The sequence below is a fragment of the Schistocerca americana genome, chromosome 3, assembly GCF_021461395.2.
Source record: "Schistocerca americana isolate TAMUIC-IGC-003095 chromosome 3, iqSchAmer2.1, whole genome shotgun sequence".
NCBI classification, from domain to species: Eukaryota; Metazoa; Arthropoda; class Insecta; order Orthoptera; family Acrididae; genus Schistocerca; species Schistocerca americana.
Window position 1 is genome coordinate 118,187,370 of NC_060121.1, and position 20,001 is coordinate 118,207,370.

The window sequence follows — 20,001 nt, forward strand, 5'->3', positions numbered from 1 at the left end:
TTTTACCTTAAAAAGCTGCACTATAAATCTTCATGAACAGAACCAGCCAGGATCGGTAATACAATGACATCTAGGGTTTTGCTATGCGATAAGACTGTGTAATGTGGGTGACCTCTATATAAAAAAATTATATAATATATACGTCACATCACAACTCCAGGAGCGGGAAACTTTATTGGTAACCATCTTATGGGGCCTGGAAAGTGACCAGACATATGGCTAATCATGGTATCACCTGGCTGGAGAACATGTGTTTTATTTTTATCCCTGTGCCAGGCTGTTTAGGTGTGTACTCGATGAGTTTTCAGTTAGTCTGTTATGGAATGTAATTACATGACTTCAGAAATTATTGGCAATTCCGCACCGTCATTACTGCTGTAATCACATTATTTTCCGTGTAATACAACGTCAGTGTGATCGTCTCTGCAAACTGGCAATGTCATGCCGTCACACCGTAATGCTGAGATACCATATCCCGTAATATTTAGAGCCACTTTGCTTGTTGGAAATCCTATCATTGGCGATGTGGTTGACGGCTTGATATAAAGCGTGCATTTCGGCTCGGTCAGCATCATGCGCTAGTAGAATCTCTAACGTTATTTCCGGTTGTGGTACGTTAGAAACATGAAGACTTGCACATGTACATATCTATTCGTTACACAGAATAGAATCGCTTTAGTACCAGTTGTGGCGCTTAATTAGCATTTCTACGTATGGAGGATAGTCATACAAAGTCTTTGGCTAGGCGTATTAAGATGGCTCTTCGTATCTCAAGGCATACGAAATCGAATTTTCGTAGGGATTCAGTTTGTATTACGATAAACATGTATTTTGATGAGTTATACAGACGATTATCATACACCAATGTTTAATTTGTGCTTGCTAGGTGTGAGATGTCTCACGGGTTACTATGTTAAGCCCTTGTCTCTAAGATAGGCACTTTGACATTGTCTTTGGAAATATCTGTTGCCATCTTTGATAGTGTGTTTACAAGTTGTACATGTTCCTCGTATTGTCCAAATAACATTTTTGGTAATAATGAACACTTTATTCTTTCCTTCTTTCCCCAATAATGCAATTCTGCTACGTGTGTCTGCTGTGCTGTTATAGTTGTTTACAAGTTTTTATTTTATTTTTGTACCTCATTAATTACATTCAGTCTGTCTATTTGCCTGATCTCATAACTAATAAGGAGGTATTGAATAGAATTCGGGAGAAGAGCAGTTTGTGGCACAACTTGACAAGAAGAAGGGACCGGTTGGTAGGAAATGTTCTGAGGCATCAAGGGATCACAAATTTAGCATTGGAGGGCAGCGTGGAGGATAAAAATCGTAGAGGGAGACCAAGAGATGAATACACAAAGCAGATTCAGAAGGATGTAGGTTGCAGTAAGTACTGGGAGATGAAGAAGCTTGCACAGGATAGAGTAGCATGGAGAGCTGCATCAAACCAGTCTCAGGACTGAAGGCCACAACAACAACAACAACATTTTCCTGCTTAACTAACACTTACTTTTCTGCTGTTAGTGGCCTGATCACGCTAGTTTAGTGACATCAAATTTTCACGCCTAATTCCTATGAGTGTCAAATATTGTAATCTACCATTGGGGTACGTACTTCAGAATTTTTGGCACTAATTTGATGAATTAGCATATATGTAGAAATTAACATCTGCTCTCATTTACATTACAGACAGTGTCTTGGTGCATTTACCTCCACTAGCAAAATGAAACGTCGCACTTTTTCGCGCTACGGACGTATTTTGCAGACTTTTTAGTAATTTTGCAGCATCTTAGATGTCGAAAATAATCAATTTGCGACTCTGTTGTAGTTTTATTTCCTAGATCGTGCGGCAGTCTATGCGTGGCGGTACAAAATCACGATCTACAAACCGAACATCCCTCAACGAGCTATGTAAACTTCGCAATTTTCCCGCTGCTGGTGTATTCTGCAGACATTTCACAATATTTGCAACGTCTTAGACTCATAAAATAATTAATTAACGGTCTGTTGGGTTTTTAATTGCAATTGGAGCCATCTATTGGCGAGGTACAAAGATCGAACTATCTTCGCGTCTGGTGGTGTTTGAAGGAATTAGGAGTTGCTGTCATTTCACGTTTCCTGGGTTTGTGGGATAGTACATGAGGTAAAACTCATGTTCAACAAACATGAATTCTTAATTCATTATTTATATTTTATAGTAAATGTTAGTTTTTAGTTATTTATTGAGAAGTATCGATTTTTCAGTGCAGCCATCTGGTGGTGACAGGAGCAGGTACGACGTGAAAGTGGATTTGCTTTTACTTATGTTTTCAGAGCTTGTTGGATAACGTCTATTGTAAAAATCTCATTTCTAATTAATAAAATTTCCTATTTCATTATTTATGTTTTATAAACAAATGTTGTTTCGTAATCGTTTATAGACACATATGCTATCTACTATGGCAAATGATTTGCGCTTTATCTTCAAACCAAATTATCTGTGTGAGGACCGGTGTGCTATTCCTTATACGAACTTTCTGGAAATCAGTAACGTGACATATCTGTGGAGCAGAAGCATGAGGTTCATGGGGGTGTAAGGGCATGTGATGGTGGATGCTTAATGCAAAATTAAATTTGCAGAAGTTCAGGTAGGATGCTGGTGTCAGCGAAATATTACACGCAGTTGAGTCTCGCTCCCAAAAATTAAAGGGGACGGGGGGGGGGGGGGGGGGGGGAGCGTGGGAGGCTGGCGCTTGTGGCGGGAGAGGGTGGGTGCTTCATGCGAAATTTGCTCTCTCCTCCCCACCCCTCCTTCATCTTGGCACATGGCAGGATATCACGATTCCTGGGCTGACCTTGGAGGTAAGGAAGTGCTGATGCTAATGTCAGCGAAATATGATACACGCAATTGCATGAGATTTCCCAGAATAACCTCTAGGTCAGAGTGAAGGTTATCTCGTTCTCTTCTTGCCCTACTGCTACCATAGAGACGTTAACAAATTCGCGTTGTAGACATGTGGAGCGACTGCACCTAGCGTACGGAAACGGTCTGGATCATCTCATAGCTACACTACTACTTGATTTCAGAGTTGTTTTCACGAAATTATGGAAATGAAATTTTTGTGATATTACACTGCAAAACACAACTTTTTAACAGGCAATTTGAGGTTTGTCAGCTAACTCTGATATAAATTAAAATAGTTTTTGCAGATACTTACTAAATTTATTTATCTAATCTGAAAAACCTAAACAATACTCTTTCGCTAACGTATGCAGCGCGTTACATACAATTTATTTTTTTCTGCTACTGTAATACAGTAAGACAATGGACTATTTAGTTAGGTAGTTAAACGTAGGAAACCATAGCCTTTCTGTGGAGCTGTGAACAAAATTTATTTTTTCAATTTTCAAAGTGTTAATGCAACGAATTATTATTTTTAAGTAGGATGCTCGTTTTTTCTATCATGTTGTTGATGTATTTAAGCCAGCTCTGCACAAATCAGTTTAAATATCTGTCCATTTTTCTTATGAAGCTAGAAAAGTCCTAAGACTTAGGCATCAAAGCAATATGCAGTACAAGATAAGCAGAGTCCAAATGATGTTCTGGAGGCGGAAAGTTCCACTTACATTAGGCGTTCAACAAGTTCCCATTTTTCTGAATGCGCAGCTGAGTGTGCCTTGACGAGGAGATGTAAAGCTGCTGATGTCTCGGAGCGACAAGCTTTCTCGATGCTCTCTTTGAAGACTTCTGGGGATGTGAGTTCTGTTACATAAAGCGTGATTCTTTAGATATCCACACAAAAAGAAATCTACTTGTATTAAACCAGTCGACTGTGCGTTCCTTTTCTGCGGTCCACGGCGTCCTGACCATCTGAGAGGAAACCTATCTTCAATTGTTGTACTACAACATGCGTAGAATGGGCTGCGTGACCATGATGCTGCATTCACACATGGCCTCTGGTGTTTCAACTGACATATTCAAGGAGAACAACTAAACTGTTGACGAAAGAACCTGCATGCGTTTCACATGTTAGGATAAAACTGATATAGTGCGCCATACATTTCACCTGTTAGAGTACCTGCAATATGCTGTGGGCTGATTATTTCAGCTCCATTGATTCCACATCACAAATTAATGAGCCAGCTCCTTTGACGATCTACATGATGTAATCATCACCTAGCATGTTCTGTGATCCAGTAATTACTTTGTGACGGTTCACCACACATAATATACGTACAGAGATTCGTCTGTGAATATGACATTTTGTGAGACGTCGAGAGTGAAATTCTTCACGGCCTTTTCGGTCAAATAGTCCCCATGAAGTCCTTATATCAGTGGCAGGTGGTACGATTGAAATTTGTGACCGTGTACTATTCGCCACATAGATGTAAGTCTCGTACTAGTGACCGAGGCAACTTGTCGTATACTATCATAATGATCGTGTTATATTTCAGCTCAAACAAACATTTTCGTATTCTCATCCCTTGATGGTTTTCGCCTATTTCTGTCTTCTCAGACTACTTATTTTTCGAAGTCGCTCTTCAGCACGTAAGAACGAAATGGCTGATGGAGTTTTACAACCAGGATATCTGACGGCAGATGTCACGGCTATTTCACGGATGTGTATACCAAGTTAATATCGTGGTAGACCGAATCTCGTTTGATCATGCATAGCGAACTCTCTTACACACGGCAGTATAAGTATGCATTTTACAACCTAACCGAAGGAGGTTTAAAACAACATAGACACGCTTGCCCTCCATGACATCAGCAGGTCATTTAGGAGGCGCAGTTAGTTGTGTACTCAGGAATATGGGCACTCCTTTGAACAGTTCATTTCAGTAAACACTCTGGCACCAGAAAAGCCATCTGAACGCCGCTTATCTTGCACAGCATATTGCATCCTCCCTAAACATTGCACGTTTCTGGATCGCTAATTACAATTTACAAAAATTACATTTACATTGATTTGCGCACATTTTTTAAACAGATCGGCAATATGGTAGAAAAATGTAATGTTCTGCTTAAAAATTGTAACTTGTTGCTGTAACTCTTTGCAGGTAAGTAAATTAGGGAAGTTTGGAGCGGTATTGGAGGCCATACAGAACTGCCCACTGCTGTGATTTCCCTTTCTGGCTCCAAATGGCAGAAGTGTACACATAGGAATCAGAAGCAAGCTTGTATATCCAAGTGCACTAGATGGATATCTTTTGCCCCTCTTCAGTGCTCAGTCTGCTCTGACTGCTTGTTGATGTTTCTGGAATTCTTAGCGCAGGGAAGATATTTTCAAGCCTGTGGTGTCCGTTTTAAGGTAAGTACTTAATTTCGTTGCTGTATTTTGATTACCTATGTTATGTGTAGGAAGACATCTAACAAACGTTCCATGATAATTTCTATAAGGGAACGCACAATATGACGAGATCCTACTGTGTGTTTGTCGTGTAGGACTGGCAACCTTATTGTCTTTCAGTATCAGCCAGAAGTAATTTAATTTTTAAATTATATTTTCTTCTTCTTCCTTCTTTTCAGATTGAAATGGTGGAAAATGAGAAAAAAGTAGGAAGAGAATGGAAGGAAATGTGCCTGAAAATGACTGTGCTCAAATTTATGTGCGGACTACGAGGGAGGCAGCTCAAGCCTCGTCAACAATTAGAAAAGAAAAAAATCGCTAACGAAGACAGGCAGAAAAAATGAATGCTGAAAGACAGTTGAAGGAAGCTAAACTGAACTCCGGTGTTCCAAAATAAACACGTAATATGTGACCACTGAAAGCCAAATTATTACAAAGCGGCAAAGAAAACTGGAATTGCCTGGAAACAATGGGCCAGCAGAAGAGACTGAAAAGTGAATGATGTGTGTGTAGTCATTTGAAGAAGACTGGGTGGTGTGTACCAAGCGTATATGCTGCGCACATGCTGGATGTGTGAATCAGGCGAATATTTTGTATTTTATTTTTGCGAGGTCTGCAAAACAGTGAGCTAAACATTGGTGAACTGAGATTAAACAGTAGCAATGAATTCCCATGATTGCGTGTTGTATTATTATTCAGTAAGTATCAGTACAGCGTATCACTAACAACCGGTTAATGGCCGATAGTTTTAGACACTTTCTACAAGCCTTGTAATTGCAGCTCTTTTACTTCCGATACAATTAAGTACTACAAATAAAAAACAAAAATCATTACACTATGTTGCTAATAGCACATGTCTTGTGGTAAGGAAATAGAGTATTAATATTTCGATTGCCCACCATAGCTACACAGTAAAGTCAAAAAAACTTAAGTCGTCCTTTACGGCACGGTTCTCCCGTAAGTATCTTGATAATTCCGCACAAACAGTAACGTTTTTTACGTTTACCTGTAGAAATAGATATTGCTATCATTTATTGTTTTGAAAGCTACAGGGAAAAACACCTCATCTGAAAAACCCTTTATAAAGAACGAAATTGGCCTCAGTCATTTGATTATGTTATGCATATTCGTTTGTAACTGGGTAGCAGCAGTTATTAATTACAGTAAATACAGTTCGCCGGTGACACAATGTTGGCGAGGCTATTATGTTTACTATAGACCATGTGTGCTCTCAAAACTGCACCATCAACTTTTCTTCTTGGGATTTCGTAACAATGAAAACGTGATTGCCTGTCTGTCCGGACTGTGTAATAAATACAGCTAGTGTCCAGCTGAAACCTAAGTGTATTAAGGTTGCCGAACGGCGCAAACGTTTTGCAGAAACCGTAATCGTTCCGCATTAAATCTCAATTATCGTGATCATTTATCCTGGAAGCTGTTGGCGGCACGCCGATACAGAGGCACTTAGTCCACTCCGCACGCTTATCCTAGGGAGAGACTGCTCTAGATACATTAGTCTAGTCACGCAACAGCTATTTAACTGTGCTTCACATGCAAAAGACGCATAGCTGGCGCGGTGCAATCGGCTCCGCGCGGGAAACCGGTACGCACGGACTATGCAACAGCACACGCTGTCTGTTCGCTATTTTATTCCTCTGTAATAGCGATCAGTGGGTGCGTTAGATTACACTTTTAATAAAAACATTTCATGATTCAAATTCTGTGTGAGCCCAGGTCATAGTCTCATCGTTAATTACCTTCGTTTTCAGAACTGATTTACATCACGCGGCTAGAGGTTTGGTGCATTGAGACCGACACAAACTGCGCACCTTGGATAACCTCCTAGGTTGCCACACAACACTTGCTATGTTCAGCTACGCGATAGGTATGTCTAACTTTCTCTTCCACTGATATTACACTACTGGGCATTAAAATTGCTACACCATGAAGATGACGTGCTACAGACACGATATTTAACCGACAGGAAGAAGATGCTGTGATATCCAAATGATTAGCTTTTCAGAGCATTCACACAAGATTGGCGCCGGTGGCGACACTTACAACGTGCTGACATGAGGAAAGTTTCCAATCGATTTCTCATACACAAACAGCAGTTGACCGGCGTTGTCTGGTGAAACGTTGTTGTGATGCCTCGTGTAAGGAGGAGAAATGCATACCATCACGTTTCCGACTTTCATAAAGGTCGGATTGTAGCCTATCGCGATTGCGGTTTATCGTATCGCGACATTGCTGCTCGGGTTGGTCGAGATGCAATGACTGTTAGAAGAATATGGAATCGGTGGGTTCACGAGGGTAATACGGAACGCCGTGCTGGATCCCAACGGACTCGTATCACTAGCAGTCGAGATGACAGGCAAATTATCCGCATGGCAGTAACTGATCGTGCAGCCACTTCTCGATCCCTGAGTCAACAGATGGGGACGTTTGCAAGACAACAACCATCTGCAATAACAGTTCGACGACATTTGCAGCAGCATGGACTATCAGCTCGGAGACCATGGCTGCGGTTACCCTTGACGCTGCATTACAGACAGGAGCGCCTGCGATGGAGTACTCAACGACGAACATGGGTGCACGAATGGCAAAACGTCATTTTTTCGGATGAATCCACGTTCTGTTTACACAGTCATGATGGTCGCATCCGTGTTTATCGACACCGCGGTGAACGCACATTGGAAGCGTGTATTCGTCATCACCATACTGGCGTATCACCCCGCGTGATGGTATGGGGTGCCATTGGTTACATGTCTCGGTCACCTCTTGTTCGCATTGCCTACTATAGGGAAGTGTATCCTCAAGTTTGTTCTGAAAGTTTAATAAAGCGTAAAAGATTGAAATTTGGTTTTGTGCTTTATGAAGTTGCCAGTTCCTTAAAGGAAATCAGTGAAGTTTGGAAAATGAAAGGTAAGCAGTTGGATATTCGACAGGTTTACAGAGATGACCTTGACAGGACGGATGCATCAAGAATTTTTGCTGAAACCAAAAAGTAGAAGTAAATCATGCCAAGATTATTTATGGAGCTTAGCTCTCTGAAGCAGTCAAACAACTGAGGCACATAAAATCCAACTCTGTCTCTGAATCACTGAGGGTGTTTATATGAGGCACTATCTGCATGCATTAGTGAAGACAGATAAAAGAAGGCTCTATTCAGTGCGTAATAAGAAACGAAGAAAAGAATAAAAAGCATGTTAAGCGATAAAACTTCGCAAATATATTGTCAAGTATAAGAAGGTGTAATCAGATGAATGACGAAAACTAATTTCGCTTGATAAAGGTTCATTCAGCACTTGCACATACAAGAGCGCGGAGCGAACTGCCTACGGCCAGAACACATACGGCATATATGCAGTTACAGAACATTCCCGCACAATGATTCTTGACATTAGTGGATGCTTCTAGAATGTACTCGAACCGAATATAGAAATTAAAATTTCAGAGTTCAGGTGAGTTTTCAACTCACGACCCTCCACGCAACAGTCTAGTACCGTAACCACTACAGCACAGTGACTGTGCTGCTCAGTTTCTTCTGCGACAATATTATAAATAAATATTAGTTAAATTGCATAATAATTGTGTTATGCTTTGTAGATGTGTATTTCCTAATCATGAAACGTGCAGCCATGCTCCTTAGTTGAAATTGGGGCAATCTCACTGTCAAAATGGTTGATTGCCTTATTTACATTTCTATGTCTGATGCTATATTTGTACTACAACTGAATTTCAAACTCTTAAAGTGTTATATTGACATAAAATATTAGTAAAAACAGACTAGCAATGAATCAATTATTTTAACAGCTTTTTGAAGACAAATTAGTTACTGTGATTAATGAAATCTCTGAATGTAGTATGAGGAAATGACTTTGTCTTAGCATGTTTAAACTCTTGAATGAAATTTTCACTCTACAGCGGAGTGTGCGCTCATATGAAACTCCCTGGCAGATTAAAACTGTGTGCCGGACCGAGACTCGAACTCGGGACCTTTGCCTTTCGCGGGCAAGTGCTCTACCAACTGAGCTACCCAAGCACGACTCACGCCCCGTCCTCACAGCTTAACTTCTGCCAGTACCTCGTCTCCTACCTTCCAAACTTTACAGAAGCTCTCCTGCGAACCTAGCAGAACCAGCACTCCTGAAAGAAAGGATATTGTGGAGACATGGCTTAGCCACAGCCTGGAGGATGTTTCTAGAATGAAATTTTCACTCAGGCTGTGGCTAAGCCATGTCTCCGCAATATCCTTACTTTCAGGAGTGCTAGTTCTGCTAGGTTCGCAGGAGAGCTTCAGTAAAGTTTGGAAGGTAGGAGACGAGGTACTGGCAGAAGTAAAGCTGTGAGGACGGGGCGTGAGTCGTGCTTGGGTAGCTCACTTGGACAGTCTGCGTTCGGCAGGGCAGCAGTGCGCACCGCGCTCGGCCGTCCACGCCGCTGCGCGCGCGGAGTGTTTTGTTTACTTCCTCGTCACAGCGCTTCTCAGTCGAACAAGCTGTAATGGCCAACTCTTACAGGAAGAACACTCTTAAGTTCACCTTCTCAAACGAATACGCACGACCAAAAGCACTGGCCGTCGAACGCTTCCTACGCGAAGACGTGAAGATCCCGCGTGACGAACTCATCGGCATACACCTATCGATCATTAGCAGCGTCGTTTATGTTAAGATGACTTCCGACGCTGCCTGCAACGAGATCATTCAAAGGACGCGACATGGACTAAAATTTCGGCACTCCGACGGAAACGTCGGGCCTGTGGATGTCGACCATGCAGGACTTGGCCTTCGGACGATCCGTGTATTCGAACTGCCTTTCGAGGTGGCTGAAGACGAAGTCATCGCGGCGCTAAGTCCGTTCGGAAAAGTCCAGAGCCACGTAGCCGAGACATGGGCACAGTTTACGACGTATCCGGTGCTTAATGGTGTGAGACAAGTCCGAATCGATCTCAAACGGCACGTTCCATCGTACATTTCTATCGGCGGCTGCCGTGCGGTAGTCATTTACGACGGACAACCTCGAACATGTTCCGGTTGTGGCCAAGAAGGCCACGTCCGTAATGAATGCCTGCAACGCCGCATCACACAACTAAGGCCCGACGATACGAACACCGACAGAACCGTGACCACCCTTCCAGTCACCTATGCGGCGACACTGCACGTCCAGCCCTCACAAGACGCCGTTCATGAGCGTCTCTCTGGTCCGTTACACCCGGAGGCGTCCCAGCACCTTGACACCGGCGATGCCGCCCGTGAACATGTCCAACAGCCGGACACACCCACGCTAGAAGATCACAAGGATACCAATGAGAGTGTTCTGGAGAATGAAGACCGCATCATAGCACCCGCGGCTTTTGTACCGGAACGACGTGAATCTCTTCCTTCCTCAGACACCGAAACTCATTGCCGAAAGCAGAAGTCGCCCAAACGACGAAAAAAACGCCGCAAGACATCAGAATCGACCATTGAGCCCCCTCCGCAGGACGAAGAAATGCCACATCACTCCGACGGAGAACACGATAACACTTTCTCCTCTGCCACGGAGACGCGTCATCCACAAGACGGTGAACCGTCCGACAGAGATCGTGCGCAAGCCCCGCGCCCAGAAGCCATGGAACATAGCACGCCTGTTGTCACCGACGCAACTGAGCCGACTCGGCCAGCGCTGCCACCTCTCGCCGATGTCAAACCTGTCGGACACCTTTCATGGGCGGATGACGCGGATTTCCCACCTCCATCTGATGCGGAAATGAGATCTGTTTCTCCGTTCGACCAAAACTAAAATGGGGGAAGTTTCTACGGCGAATCCTGCGACTTCTATGGACTTCCAGCATCCACAACAACAATCTTCACCAGCTACGACCCTATCAACAGCACGGATCTCCCATCAGGCATACCGAATAGCTACTATCAATACTAATAATATCGGCTCCCATGCTAAACTTCCACTGCTCCGTGACACGCTAAGAGCAGCGGACATCGACATCGCCCTGTTACAAGAACTGAGGACAGCGACTTGGACTGGGTGTTATGGATATGTGACGTACGCCGCCCCTGCAGCTATGGAACACACAGGCGCAGCCATCCTCCTCCGAGAAGGAATTGCAGTTCCCGATGTCGCATACCTCCCAACAGCGCGAGGGGTGGCCATAACAGTTGAAGGACTCAAAATCAAAAATCTCTACGCCCCATCGGGCACTGATAAACGGAGGGATCGCTCCCAGTTCTACGCAGAAGATATCACGCCTTTATTCCTCGGTCGATACGATCATCTCATCGTAGGTGGAGATTTCAACTGTGTTCTCGAGCGCACAGACCAATACCCCCATTTCACCACATGTCCCGAACTTTGCTTCCTCGTCCGCCGCCTTCGTCTCCTCGACACTTGGCGAGTGATACACGGCGACCGCCCGGGGTATACACACATCACGAGCCACTCCGCCAGCCGACTTGATAGAATACACATCTCTAACGCTCTAAAATCAGTACTCCTCGACGCGGAACGTTGGCCGTCTGCCTTTTCGGATCATGACATCTATATCTGTACCATGAACCTACGTCGACAATCTATATGGCGCAGTGCAGGACCCTGGAAACTCAATGTCGCGCTACTGCGGGACCCTGAATGTCGACAACAGGTCACCGACACGTGGCACACCTGTGTTCAACGCATTATGCGTTACGAGACCACACTGCAGTGGTGGTTGCTGTGCGCCAAACCGGCCATCCGACGCACATTGACACACTATGGCAGAGCAAAAGCCAGGTGGAATCACCATACAACTGATTTCTACTATAGCGCTCTACGTGAACTCATGGATCATCCTCCATCCCCGGATCGCCTCAAAGAAGCTCAACGCATCAAGGCAAAGATTCTATCCTTGACCAGATGCCGTCTAGAGGGAGCCATTGTACGAGCCCGCAGCCAAGACAGGATTCATGGTGAAGAACCTTCTATGCATCATATTGTTCAAAATGTTCGTCGACGCCGACAGGCTTTAATGACAACTTTAGACTTACCTGATGGACGACGGCTGACTTCGCAAGCTACCATTGCGGATGCATTCACAACGCACTATAGACTTTTCTATCAAGAAGTACCTGCCGGTGCAGAGGCCATTGCTGAGGTTGCCCATGAGACACTTGGTACTCTAAACGCAGCAGCTGCAACCCTCCTGACTGCTGAAGTGACCACCGACGACGTCCAGGGCGCTGTGGCCAAGGGGTCTCTGAATCGATCTCCCGGCCCGGACGGTTTACCTCTCGAATTTTACAGAACCTTCCAAGATTTTATGATGCCACGATGGAGGGACATGTATTGGGAACTTTTGTCCGGCGCGGGGAACCCGCCACCAATGTTCATGGAAGGCTTACTTGTACCAGTCCCGAAACCCGCAGGAGGAACACGACTCGACAGTTATCGGCCGATCACGTTACTCAATTCGGACTTCAAGATTTTCACACGCCTTCTGGCAGTGCGACTCAAACATGTATTACGGGACATTGTCTCCCACGAACAAACATCCTTAGGCGGCGATCGTAATATACAGACGGCCCTCAGTGAATATCGAGATGTGATCGCTGTGGCAACACACTCGGGACTGCCAGGCGCTTTAATCTCCATCGACTTCAAACAAGCGTTTGACCGCGTAAATCATGCATTCCTCAACGCAGTGATGGACCGAATGGCAATTCCCCCGACGTTCACGCAAGTGATTATGCGGCTCCTTCGTGGAGCAACGTCCAGACTTCTCGTCAACGGCAGACTTACAGAACCTATACGGATTGAACGCTCAGTACGGCAGGGTTGCCCTTTGTCGACGGTGCTTTATGCCATTGCGATGGAACCACTCATTTGCGGATTACGGCGACGTTTGACAGGTATTCCACTCCGGGATCATATGTTCCGCTGCCGAGCTTACGCGGACGACTTGGCCCTCGTCGTACGTTCAGCGGCTGAAGTACAAGCTGCGATGCAGTGGATTACCCGTTACAGTGCAGGGGCAGGGAGCGCTATGAACGTGGCAAAATCATGCGCCATGAAGATCGGCCGCGGCCTTCCCGCAGACAGCGTAGCTCCATTTCAACTGGTAGACACCATTCGTTGTCTCGGACTGGTGTACACGCGAGACATTCGCCGCACCTCGGCGATCAATTTTCGTGCGCTGCTGCAACGCATCCGGGCCAACATACAAAATCACATACTACGCCCGCTGAATATGTGCCAGAGAGTCACCTTCGTCAATACCCATCTGGCAGCTCGGATACCCCATATAGCGCAGATTCTGCCCATCACTGCGACAATGGCGGCCAGGTTACAGGCGGCATTCGGCTATTTCATTTGTTCTGGACACATCTTCAAAGTCCAGTATGAAGCTCTCACCTTACCGAAGCGGGACGGTGGCCTCGATCTGGTTAATGTGAGAGCCAGGACAACGGCACTTTACACCAATACTATGATCCGGTTATGGAAAAGCCAAAATGCTAGTTTTACTGGAATGTTGACCACCGAGCTCGCGCCTGTTTCGAGACGCCCACCGACGTCTTTGGCACACATCCCACCTCCGATGTCACATATTGGCCGTTTCTTTTTGGAGTACAGCTACATATGCACCGAGCTCCCCAGGACCAGGAAGACGACCACCCGCGACATCTACCGCCTTCTCCGAAAGTCTCCACCACGCAACCCCGTCGAAACACGTCACCCCCAGGTTTCATGGCCTACAGTTTGGAAAACGATCCACCAACCATATCACACCACTGACACCACCTCTATGTGGTACCTTCTCGTCAACGGCAAGTATACTACAAGACAGAAACTGCATCGCATCGCACTGGTGGACTCACCCCTGTGCCTCAAGTGCAATGTCGAAGATACAGATTTACATCGTTTTGAGTGTGGGCCAGCAGCAGCTGTCTGGACCCTCGTACAGAAGGTTGTGGCTTTCTACCTCCGAGTACCACCACATCACGTTTCTCCCACTATGATGATATATCCCGACACGACCTACTTTCCATCGGCTAAGTGGCACGCCATCACATGGATCAGTGGCATGGCTGTCGACTACCTCTTCCGAGACGACATCGTCGATCCGGCGGACTTTTGGACACGCCTCCAAGTGTATCACCACACCCTTCGCCGGCATCGACACTATCGGGCCACTTTCGCGAACTATTTACAGAGAGTTTTCACGAACCCGCCTCAAAGCTGGAATCTCAACGAACCGTGCCAGCCAAGGCTGGACGATCCCACGTTCCCCTTCAATGGTCAATGATAGGATGCATTTTGTTCTGCTGGCGCGCCAAAGTGGAGCATGGCGCGGAAAGTATTCCTATTTTATTTCAGTTCTCTTTCCTCCTCCTCTCCTAAGTTTTTTTTTCTCCTTACACATTTTATCCCTTTCACACATAGCTCTCTATCTGCAGCCTATTTGTTTTCTTTCTCTTGTGCTCAAAAAAAAAAATAAAAAAAAAAAATAAAAAAATAAAAAAAAATAAAAAAAAAATAAAAAAAGAAATGCTGCTGATGGTGAGACTGTACACTCATTTATGTTACCAAAAAAAACATACAAATACAAAAGAAGGCCGTTGCGGAAATATAGCTACCTTTTATGTTTTACGTTTTCAAAGGATATTGTGTTATTTATGAAGAACGTCGTCTTTAATTTTCATACCCAAGAGGTTTTTATTTGTTTACTTAAAAAAAAGCAAAAAAAACAAAAAAAAAGAAAAAAACAAAAGAAAAAAAAAGAAAAAAAACAAAAAAACTGTTGGTAGAGCACTTGCCTGCGAAAGGCAGAGGTCCCGAGTTCGAGTCTCGGTCCGGCACACAGTTTTAATTTGCCAAGAAGTTTCATATGAGCGCACACTCCGCTGTAGAGTGAAAATTTCATTCTAGAAACATCCCCCAGGCTGTAGCTAAGCAATGTCTCCGCAATATCCTTTCTTTCAGGAGTGCTAGTTCTGCTAGGTTCGCAGGAGAGCTTCTGTAAAGTTTGGAAGGTAGAAGACGAGGTACTGGCAGAAGTAAAGCTGTGAGGACGGGACGTGAGTCGTGCTTGGGTAGCTCAGCTGGTAGAGCACTTGCCTGCGAAAGGCAAAGGTCCCGAGTTCGAGTCTCGGTCCGGCACACAGTTTTAATCTGCCAGGAAGTTTCACTGTTTAAACTCTTAATTGCTCTAAGTATGTGTCTTAAACTATCCGAAAAAACCCGTTACTTATCTAGATGCAAATTCAGTTGCTATTTGCCTGCTAGTATCTACGCAAGGTGTGTCTAAATGTATGTATGCAAGGGGGTAGAGATCAAATGGTTATAAAATATTTAGACATATTTTACTAAAAAAATAGGTGTCTGAGGTGCAAGCATGTCTTTTTAATCCAGGAGTCTGTGTATGCTAAGTATAGGAGAGCCAAATAAATAATATCCAGATTATATTTATCAGTTATTTGAGAATGAGTACACTTACAGACTTCGAACTTACTTAACGAACAGGGTATTAGCGGTATTGTGAGCATTCATATGTACCCACTTCAGTGTGTTAATTGTTTTTTCTCCGCATGTAACAGTCTTCTCGCAATCACGTCACAGAATTTACTTTCTGATGTTTTCTGCACAGTCGTAACTGCACCATTATGTAGACCACGTTTGTCAGTATAGACTTACCGTTTTGCGTCTAACTATCGACACTTTAACATCTGACTTGCTGAGCCGGGGGGTGGGGAGATAAACATTAGTGGCTTGCTCTTGACACATGTACTTGGAGATACTAACCAACCTAAAAACATACTACTCCCAATAGCTATAATTATAAGGCTACAAGTGAAGTAAATACTGATGAAATGTTGTTCAGTACACTGTCCTCAGTCAGCAGTAAAAATATCTGTACTTATACCACTAACACCCAAATAACTGAAAATCTGTTTGAAACATTTTCCCGCTGAAATCCCCAACAAAATAATGAAAGGATTAAGGTTTATCGCTTACTACATTTTCGCTGTTCATGCACGAAAAGTTCAACATCAAGCACGACGTTTTATTATTTCTTTACTTCTGATTGTATTCGCAATCCATTCTGCTAGCATTTACCGCTTAATGTGCCTGCTAAATTACATCATTTAACGACGGATAGCTCAGGAGATATGACATCATAAACCATGAGTTGCGAGAAAAACTAGCTTTTCTAAAACTTGAGCGCAAATTTTCTACGCTATACTCAGCCACTGCAAATGAGGGTATTTAGTGACTTCCAACCGTAACGTCTGATCGAGATTACATAATAAAACTGCAAATTAATGACTTTGCTTCTATAACTTACCTTTCGCCACTGTCAAGCCTAAAATAGATGGTCTGGCACTCGGAACTAATTGCCAAACTATCTCACACGTACGTACATATAAATAGGTTACCACTTATTTGGTTTACCAGTTTTCGTATTTAAGGTTTTCATTGGTCGGTGGGTGAGTAATCTGAAACTAACAAAATCAAAAGCTGTTTTATATATGGGAGGTCGATCTTCGGAGAAATTTTTGTTCATGTTATTTCTATGTAGCCTGCATCACAGCTTTGCATTCAGGTTTGTGAAGTCCTGCTCCTGGAATTTTTCTCCCATACTTTATGGAAACGGCCAAGCCTTGTTTGTTTGAAACATAGCAAAGGGAAAATTACGAGACAAGATATACTGGTCGCCTGTGCGTGGCAACAGCCAGAATTTGGAGGACGGTTAAATAAAATGTCAGTGGCTCCTAAGAGCATCGAGGAAAAGTGCTGAGCAGGGAAGAAAGGGTAGTAACGGTCGGCTATCGCAGTAAGACTGTCAGCTGTAAAAACAAGAGTGATACCATTGCAGAGAAGGAGCGAGGGTAAGAGACGGATAAAAGGAACGGGTCTTCGGAAGGGGCTCCTGTATGTCATGAACAGCTTATTGCAGGTCTAAAATATGATTTAACGACAGACACCTCCCTCCCTCCACTCAGCCTCGGAAGAATAGTGCACAGTTCGAACCAATGAGATCGTGAGCAGGTACTGGCGAGAGCGAAGGGCAGAACTGAAAACAACTAGGAGGCAGGACGCTCTGAGAGTTCTACTGCAGCCAGATTAGGAAGTTGGTAGTTGTATCAGCAGGATCAGCCGAGCAGAGCAGCCAGGCAGGGCTAAGCAGAGTTGTCTGCAGTAGTTTCTGAGCAGCTGATGGAATCCTAGTCTTTTAGCTAGGGACTTGTGCCTTTCGTGTCATGAGTGGAGGCTCTGTTAGTACCGACAGTGTACTAGTTAGTCACTGTCTCTGTGTAAAGACTTGGGCCCTTCGTGGGTACAAATCCCTTACAACAAGTACCGAGTGTTTATAATTAAAGTGCAACTTCTCACTGCCATCCATTTTAGGCTGTAATTATCGTATGGCAGCGAAACTTTGTAGATATGTTGCTCCATTAATAAAACTAAACTCCACCCGAGCAGGCCATGAAGACCTAACGGTACCGAACGGCCGCCGTGTCATCCTCAGGGCACAGGCGTCACTGGATGCAGATATGTATGGTCATGTGTTCCTCACAAGGCTGAGTGCACCCCGTTTACTAAGAGCACTGGGCAGACCGGATGGCCACCCATCCAAGTGCTACCCCAGCCCGACAGCGCTTAACTTCGGTGATCTGACGGGAACCAGTGTTACCACTGCGGCAAGACCATTGGCATGCTAGTACATTAATGCTGAACAGATTTATGCTGAAAAAAAGTAGCTCCTATTGTGCCCACTAGGTGCAAATCTGGCGTTGTACAACATCTAGTCGACGTCTCCGGTGCCCATATTGAATAAATAGTGCAAGTGGCGGTTAATAATAAAATCAACAATATGCCTTTCTCATTTGCCTGACCTTTTATGTCCACTTCTGTTCCTAATCCGTTACATATGAAAACATTTATATACATCTTTCTTGCATTCGCTGCGTCAGATTTGCATCTGGCGGCAAAAATTCGAACTTGTTTGTACCCAGAGTAAATCTGTTCCACATTTATATGTTGGAAAATCTACCAAGTTTCGCTGCCATACGATAATTACAGCCCTCACTTGACCTCCGTGAGTAGCTCACCTCTGTGAGTACTTGGACTTTAATTATAACCACCGGGTGTTCAAGTGGTTCAAATGGCTCTGAGCACTATGAGGCTTAACTTCCTAGGTCATCAGTCCCCTAGAACTTAGAACTACTTAAACCTAACTAGCCTAGGGACATCACACACATCCATGCCCGAGGCAGAATTCGAACCTGCGACCGTAGTGGTCGCGCGGTTCCAGAATGCAGCGCCTAGAACCGCGCGGCCACTCCGGCCGGCCACCGGGTGTATCACGAGTTGATACTGTTTTCTGAATAAAGTCAGAAGTTGAGAAACGTCCATACTGTTTGTCATTCAGTATCCATTCCAAGCCTTTTGTAATACCACACTTTTAACAACGTAGTCAGATCAAGATTCCCTCTCACTTTATTAGGGCAATCAACTACTTCACTTCTTCCCGAACCCTGTCGCCCAATTCCGAGCAATACTCACGTTTAGAACGGATCTTGTGTGGAGAACGTGTACAGTGTTATGTGCTGTATAGATGCCCTGATTCTTTAGCACTTTTCGCTAATCCGTGTGTTTGTTTACGTATGCGAAATATTCTGTATTGTTTCTGTTCTGTGTTACCACTGTATTTGTGCGCTGTTTGTATTTCTGGGTTGGAGGCTCGCATTTTTGCTACGTACTGGTTTTAGTAAAGTTGCACTACCCCTTTCTCCCTCTAATCTATCATCCCGCCTAGTTTTATGCAGACTGGTTGGAAAGACGTGGTATAATCACTGTAGTAGGAGATGAATTCTAAGTTAATGCTGAAGAGACCAAGCAAAATCTCATCGTCAAGAGGCAGAAATCAAAAGAATGAGAGTATACACGGATCAGTCAGTAGAATATGACCAACAACCTAGCAGGGTCACCTGACGAGGAATGACTGTTAGTCAGACATACGCATGGTGCATGTAGTATCAGTGAGCATGCTGTCCGCGTGTAGAGTGGGGAACGCGCACGATGTATCTGAGTTTGACCGAGGGCATAATGTGACGCGAAACTTGGAAGGTGACTAACCACATCGAACAACAGCTCCAAGTTTTTATCAACCGCTCTCTCCGGCGTATTTTAAATGTGAGATGGCCAGATATAATGACAAATGAAGATCTTTGGAGAGAGACAAATCAGCAACCAGTCAATATACAAATCAAAGAAAGAAAATGGAACTGGATTGGGCATACATTGAGGAAACCAGACGGAGCTGTTGAAAGGGTGGCATTGGGTTGGAACCCTCAAGGAATTAGAAAACGTGGTCGTCCCAAACAGATGTTGAAAAGGACGATAGAGAGAGAAGCTGCGGAGGATGGAAAAACCTGGCGTGAAGTGAAGAGACTTGCTAGAAATCTAACCAGGTGGAGGAATTTCGTGACGGCCCTACGTTCCAGAGGGAACGACAGGAACTAAGTCAAGTCTTATTATGATGGCCCGGAATCTCAGCAGGAACATTTGGGAAACTGTACGACCTGTTGGGTGTTCGACGAGTGCTGTGCTGTGTGTCTTCAACACGTGGCGAAACCAAGGTGAAACTGCGGCCAGATGTGGCGCCGATGGACGGCCACCCCTAATTTCAGATG

General features: G+C 44.4%; 1 pseudogene; it reads right to left on the reverse strand.

Annotated features, from left to right (window-relative positions):
• Positions 1–17,902: 17,902 nt before the first annotated feature.
• On the reverse strand, positions 17,903–18,020 carry LOC124607781 (annotated as a pseudogene).
• Positions 18,021–20,001: the final 1,981 nt, after the last annotated feature.